Source organism: Dreissena polymorpha, chromosome 6, assembly GCF_020536995.1.
Source record: "Dreissena polymorpha isolate Duluth1 chromosome 6, UMN_Dpol_1.0, whole genome shotgun sequence".
NCBI classification, from domain to species: domain Eukaryota; kingdom Metazoa; phylum Mollusca; class Bivalvia; order Myida; family Dreissenidae; genus Dreissena; species Dreissena polymorpha.
The window spans coordinates 41954441-41962441 of record NC_068360.1 but is presented as its reverse complement, the minus strand read 5'-3'; the positions used below and the strand labels follow the sequence as shown (position 1 = coordinate 41962441).

Here is an 8001-nt window from a genome sequence, read left to right as displayed (position 1 = left end):
CAAAAACTAGGTCACTAGGTCAAATAATAGAAAAACCTTGTGTAGACATTAGAGATCACAGTTTTCATCCAACCTTTATGAAATTTGGTCAGAATTCTTGATGAAATCTGGGTGGGATTGTATTTGGGTCATTTGGGGTAAAAATCTAGGTCAAATAAATAGAAAAACCTTGTGTTGACAATAGAGGTCACAGTTTTCATCCAATATTTATGAACTGTGGTCAGAATGTTTATCTTGATGAAATCTAGATTGGGATTGTATTTGGGTCATCTATAGTCAGGAACTAGGTCACTAGGTCAAATCATAGAAAAACATTGTGTAGACAATAGAGGTCATAGTTTTCATCTGATCTTAATGAGTCAGGTGAGCGATTCAGGGCCATCATGGCCCTCTTGTTTTAAAAGATCTGATTAATCACTATGCTTTAGCCACTTGTGTCTAGATTGTGTAACTATTGTCTCATGCTCTTGCAGGACGAATTGTCACCGCATGCTTGGCACAATGCAGCCTGGATTACTCGAAGATATTATATCAAACCCCACAGCCGTTGTGCACCAGATACATGTGTCTGTTAATGCGCCACAAGATGTCCAATATACAAACAATGGAATTTATGGTTATACAATTCTGCTTCGAAGTTCAACGTTACTAAAATTATTAAATAATGATTGTATATTATACCGATAACATTAGTTAATTATCAGAACAGAACAGAACTGTATTTCAAACATACGACTTGAACAATTTCCCAACCCATATTTGCCCACGCAGGCCCGATGATCCATTGAATAGTTGTTTGCAATTAACATTTACCCTGATCAGACAGCTCCTGCAAGATCTGTCTGATCAAGGCATACTTTATTTGCTTATGTTGCGTAGCTATTATTATGCTATGAAACAAAACCATCAAATATAGGTCGAATACATGAAACAAATTCATGCCCAATTAAACTTACAATAAATTTATAACATCAACATCACACGCGAATTGCTATACACGACATAATATAACATTTACAATCATGAAAACAATTGGGAGTCGCCGTTTGATAATTAAGTTTCGATGTCGTCTGCTTTTGTGTTGAAATTCAATATATCTTGCTATGGAAAGGCGTCCTGACATCGGAGGTGTCTCGGGTGTCTCCCCTACAAATGAAGATACTATCAGGAATAATGACAATATTTTTTTTGGATATTTTAATACACCAAACTCTGAAATATAAAAATTAAAATTATTAACACATAGAGGCCTACACAGTTAAATTTTCTAATATATATTGCTCTGTTTGATGTTGATTATAAGCAAAACGAAGTGATCAGTTTGAAAAGTGAAACTTCCCACTTTTCCAGTTTATATTTCCATTGTATTTTAATGGAGAAATATAGTTCAACTGTTAAGTGTTGCACAACCTAAAACGATGCGCTCTAAACTTATGTTATATCTCGTCGTCTTAGGCGGGTTTCGGGTTAGACATGGTGCGCGGTGACCACCGAAGTACCACATTGATCAAGACCAATTGCAGCTCCTGCTGGATAGGGGATTCACAGTGAAGGGAATCGCCGAGTATGGTCTTCTTAGAAGCAAAATGCACAAGTGAGACACTTTCCAGTTTAGTCTTGCTTGTACAAAATGTACCAGTCTGCAGCCTGTGGCGATAATGCCATAATTGTCTTCCTTATGTGTATAATACATGAATTTCTGCTAAATATACAAGTCTGCGTAAGTCAAAATAGTCAAACGGTTTGAATTTTGTGTTGATTGACACTTTATTCCTACTTAATTATTATATATCTTCATTTCCTCCGATTGTTGGATAGAAGAGAAGAATAATACATATAGTACCTGTAGCAGCGATGTAAAATTGAAATGTATGTTTCATCAAGCTACCTTGGATATCAATTATTTGCCTTCTCTTATACGAAACGAAATAACAAGAGACTTTTAAAACCGACAGTATTGATATAAGTAGTCTTATGTATGTAATTAATGTTTAGTGCAAAGTATTTTCATTTCTATCGAACGAATGAAAATGCACAGTACGAACATCACTTGTCTGCAAGCATATATAGACTTGTCTATTTTTATTTCTTTACTTTTTAGGAGCACTCTATTCAGAATCATGAGACGAAATAGAATCCTTCACCCTAGGAGAGTATATAATGTATCTGTTGATGTACTGAGAGATGTTTTGTTTAGTTATATAAAGGATCAACCTAATTCTGGTAAGTTTAGTAGGTACATTGCACTTGAAGAGTATAAATGAAAATGCAAGTTACAGGAAACAATTTCAAATCAATAACTGATTAACCCAATCAACAATTAACTAATGTATTAATGTTTGGTAAATTGAAATAAATAGAAAGAGATGAGTGTCAATGACACTCATTAGCATCGTCTAAAACAAGGAAGAAAAACTACAATGGAAAATTACTGAACCATTTAACGTAGTCTTTGTACTTAAATATATCTGTAGCGAGTTATAGTTTAGCAGGATCTCTTATTACACGAGCAGTGAAAATAAGATAATCAAGTTCAAAAGATTTTGATATTTATGTTCGCGATTGCAGCCTAATTGCTTGACACATGTCGCTCTTCTCCAGTTTTATTAAGTTTGACCTTTTATATGTGAACTTTTTAATTAGCAACATTACTTGGATGAGTTCAAAAATGGTAACCTTTGCTTGAAAAAACATGGCTGCAAAGGGGCGGGGTATTTTTCCTTATATGGCTTTAGTAATATCTTGTTAACACTCTAGAGGCCATATTTATTGTCCAATTTTTATGAAACTTGGTCAGAAGATTCATCCCATTACTATTTTGGATGAGTTTGAAAATGATGCTGGTTGGTTGAAAAACATGGCCGCCAGGGGCGGGGCATTTTTCCAAATATGGCTATAGTAAAATCCTGTTAACACTCTAGAGGCCACATTTATTTTCCGATCTTCATGAAACTTGGTCAGAAGATTTGTCCCAATAATATCTTGGATTAGTTCGAAAATGGTTTTGGTTGCTTTAAAAACATGGCCACCAGGGGTGGGGCATTTGTTCTCATAAGGCTATATATGGCTTTAGTAAAACCTTGTTAACACTCTAGAGGCCACATTTATTATGCTCCCTCAACATTGTTTGGGGGGAGCATATAGTCGCCGCTTCGTCTGTCCGTGCGTGTGTCCATGTGTAAGTCCGTCCGTGCACTTTTTTTGTCCGGGCTATTTCTCAGCAATTAATGACCGGATTTAAATTAAACTTTATGGGAAGCTTCACTACCAAGAGGAGATGTGCATATTATCAGCCGGTTCTGGTCGGATGATTTTTCACAGATTTTTTATGGCCCTTTGAAATTTTCTATAAACTGTACATATAGTGCAATTCTTGTCACCCTCCAACTACTGACTGGAATTCAATGAAGCTTATGGGAAGCTTAACTACCTTGAGGAGATGCGCATGTTATTTGTGGGTTCTGGTTAGATGATTTATTTAGAGAGTTATGGCCCTTTGTAATTTTTAAGTTGCTAAACCATCCATCGTATTATTTTGTCCAAAGTTATGCCCCTCAAGACGTTTCCTTTTATCTGAATATATAGTGTAATATTGTGACAAAAATTTTTTGGGAAGCATCACCCGTCTCCGACGGTTTCTTGTTGTCCAATGTTCATGAAATTTGGTCAGAAGATTGGTCCCAATGATATCATGGATGAGTTCGAAAATAATTATGTTTGCTTGAAAAACATGGCTTCCAAGGTACGGGGCATTTTTACTTATATGGTGTTAACACTCTAGAGGCCACATTTACTGTCTGATCTTCATAAAACTTGGTCAGAAGATTCATCCCGATAATATCGTGGAAGAGTTAAAAAATGATGCCGGTTGTTTGAAAAACATGGCTGCCAGGGGGCGGGGCATTTTTCCTTATATGGCTATAGTAAAACCTTGTTAAAACTCTAGAGGCCACATTTATTTTCCGATCTTCATGAAACTTGGTCAAAAGATTTGTCCCAATAATATCTTGTTATCTCAGGTGAGCGACTTTGGGCCTTTCAGGCCCTCTTGTCTTTTTAATTTGAAAATAATACATAAATCTCCTATGTTACAGGCTGCGATTGCCGCAAAATCAAACGTTATAGCCATCGTTATCGTGATTTGATTCACTCTATCTTGATCCTGGACGCATTAACGGCATCTTATTGAGTTCTGCGTGATTATCTCACACCTTGGAAAGTATTTACCTGAGAATTTATTTCAGTAAGGAATTGAAGCGTAATTTCCAAATGAAAAGCTTAAGTCCCGTTTTCTTCTGACTTTTAGTTTTAGTTTTCACAGGAAGAGGTCTCTGATATGCAAGAAAATGGCAAAATAACGTTGTGAAATAAGTAAAATCTAGATGAAATAAAGAGCAGTTCTATTTAGTAGTGTTTAACTTTAACCTAGCTATTTTCAGATGTCCCCTATGAATATGTATTGCGCATGCGCTGTTGTGACATATCTACTTTTACATGCATCTACTTTTTTCCGTTGGAACGGTTTGACATCTTGATTGATATCTTGACTGACCTTATACTGTCAAATTTGTATGCCCCCAAAGGTGGCATAGTGATCGCACTGTCCGTCACACTTTTTTGAAATATGCTCATAACTTATATGTCTCTTAAGGTATTAGCTTTATATTTGGTATCCATGTGTATATGGACAAGGCCTTTCCATACACACAAGAAATTTCACCTCTGTGACCTTGACCTTTGGGTCCGCGTTTATTTATACACCAAAATAAGAAAATTTCTATAAATGTTTTTGACATAAAATGGGGTGGATAATTTGATAATCAGTCATTTCACACCAGGCTTTTCAGAGTTATTTCAATTTGTTTATTAAAAATGTGAAATTTGCTGTTTCCACATTATTATTTATACAGTGTTCATCGAATCTTAACTGCCATTTGTAATATTCTGATGTAACAATGAGAGAGAAAACAAATATCAAACACACATATAAGTAGTTTATCAGCCAAAGCTTGACAAAGTTCAAACTGAACTAGAGCTTCGTCACAGACGTGACGTATACCTCCACGTGTCGCATTGACACAGACTATTTTGCATGCCGACTTCACATAACAAAACAATCTAATTTATGGCGATTTTAAGAATTATTATGCCATTATTATTTATGGCCATTTTGACCTTTGAACTCTTGCATTTATTCGCATGACACGACTGTGAACACAATTAATGTACAGAGTCATTTTAAAATCTCACAATGAATGACATAGTTACGGCCCGGACAAGCTTATTAATTTCCATTTTTCAATTTTGAACTCCAAGTGTGACCTTGACCTTGGAGATATCGACGTAGTTCTTTCGCATGACACATTGCCCAATGATTGTGAACAAATGTACGTAGTAATTTAAAAATCTCACAATGAATGACATAGTTATGGCCCGGACAAGATCATTTATGGCCATTTTTGACCTTTGAACTCACAGTGTGACCTTGACCTTGGAGATATCGACGTAATTCTTTCGCGCGACACAAAAGCCAAAGATGGTGAACTAATGTGCAAAATGATTTAAAAATCTCACAATGAATGGCATAGTTATGGCCCGGACAAGCTCATGTATGGCCAGTTTTGACCTTTGAACTCAAAGTGTGAACTTGACCTTAGAGATATCGATGTAATTCTTTTGCGCGACACACCAGCAAATGATGGTGAACAAATATACCAAGTACTTTTAAAATCTCACAATGAATGACATAGTGATGGCCCGGACAAGATCATTTATGGCCATGTTTGACCTTCGAACTCAAAGTGTGACCTTGACCTTGGAGATATCGATGTAATTCTTTTGCGCGACACACCGGCCAATGATGGTGAACAAATGTACGAAGTAATTTTAAAATCTCACAATGAATGACATAGTTATGACCCGTACAAGATCATTTATGGCCAGTTTTGACCTTTGAACTCACAGTGTGACCTTGAACTTGGAGATATCGACGTAATTCGTTCGCGCGACACACAGTCCAATGATAATGAACAAATGTGCCAAATGATTTTAAAATCTCACAATGAATGACATGGTTATGGCCCGGGCAAGCTCATTTATGGCAATTTTTGACCTTTGAACTTAAAATGTGACCTTGACCTTGGAGATATCAACGTAATTCTTTCGCGCGACACACCGTGCAATGATGGTGAACAAATGTGCCAAATGATTTTAAAATCTCACAATGAACGACAAAGTTATTGCCCGGACAAGCTCATGTATGGCCATTTTGATTTTTGAACTCATAGTCTGACCCTAACCTTGGAGATATCGACGTAATTCTTTCGCGCGACCTGCGTCCAATGAACAAATTTGCCGAATGATTTTTAAATCTCACAATAAATGATAAAGTTATGACCTGGACAAGCATTTGACCTTGAACTCCAAGTGTGACCTTGAACTCCAAGTGTGACCTTGAACTTGGTGATATCGACGTACTTTTTTCACACAACACACCGTCCCATGATGGTGAACAAATGTACCAAGTTATTTTAAAATCTAACAATAAATGACATAGTTATGGTTCGGATAAATTTTCGGTTTAAAACACACTAAGTGACCCCGTGACCTAGTTTTTGACCCGGCATGATCCTTATTCAAGCTTGACCTATACATCATCTAGATACAACTTGTGACCAAGTTTGGTGAAGATCGGATGAAATTTCGGGACAGACCGACCGACCGAAAAAGTGACCCTATATAGTCCCAATGGTAATATGGGTATAATGAAGACATCAAATAACTCTAAATATGTTAAGAATGCCGAACAATAACTACAAAAAACAAATTATGCACTTAATCTAAACTGACAAATTACATACTGAAAGTACAACAAAATGTGTATGAAGAAAACATGAGCCCATGTAATGAATAATAATTGGTGAAACATGCTCTGTATTCTAGTTATATGAGTTGGGCTTCCTCCTATTGCACAACATGAGAAAGAATATTAAGACGAAAGAATTGTTGTTTTCAAGTTTTAGAACTTTAGATATAAATTGTGCTGTGAATAAAAATGATTTAAAGTTTGAATGTCAATAACCAAACTCTTATATAGTGAGAAAAAAGAATTTCAGAATTGTCATAGATTGTATTGCTCTTCCAACTTTAAAACCTCAATATTAACGTCGTACTTACATTGAAACACTTAACTCAAAATTGCTGTATAATATAAGCATGTTAATGAGCTGGATTCTGAGAAAACCAGACTTAATGTATGTGTGTAAAGTGTAGTCCCTGATTAGCCAGTGCATCCCGTTAAGGCTAATCAAGGAAGACACTTTCCATGTTTATGAAATTTTTCGTTTTAATGTTGTCTCTTCTATATTAAAATCAAGTATATGCAGAAAGTGTCATCCCAAATAAGCCTGTGCTTCTAAATATGTAGCACATTGGTGCTTCAAGTAATTATCAGGTATTTGCTTATATTTGTTTGGCAAGTTAATACATTTCTTTGAATTATTTTCCAAATTAAACTTGCAGGCTTAAGATGTTGTTTGTAATAAAATGCACCAAAACAATGCTTTATAACTTGCAAAAATATATCCAAATGTTGTAATGGAATGCAAATATCTAACAATACGAAACCATTTATTATAAATGCGCTAGGCATGTTACATCACTACTGAACATAAACAGTGATGCAGACTTCATGTTGACAACAACTTAATAACCCCAATTACCACTGCTACATCAAAATCTAGAAATCTAGAACACCACACAGCACTGGTCAACTTCATCCTTGGTGTTAAATACACAAAATACATTCATGTATACAATTCATGTAATTTCAGACTTATCATCACACACCAATCTTGTCAAATACAATTGACATGAAAATACATGAACATTTGAATGAAAATTAATAACATTTAAAGCATAGAACACATCCAATCTACATTTACGCCACTTTTCATTCTATCATATCAACTTTATATCCACGGTTTTCTGACCATATTTTGT

General features: G+C 35.5%; 1 long non-coding RNA gene across 1 annotated transcript; it reads right to left on the bottom strand.

The window, feature by feature from the left end:
- Positions 1 to 4981: 4981 nt before the first annotated feature.
- Positions 4982 to 6435, bottom strand: LOC127834275 (uncharacterized). The gene is made up of 2 exons (XR_008027856.1): positions 5971 to 6435; positions 4982 to 5484 (listed from the first exon to the last, which is right to left on the bottom strand). It is a non-coding gene; the product is annotated as an uncharacterized LOC127834275 (long non-coding RNA).
- Positions 6436 to 8001: the final 1566 nt, after the last annotated feature.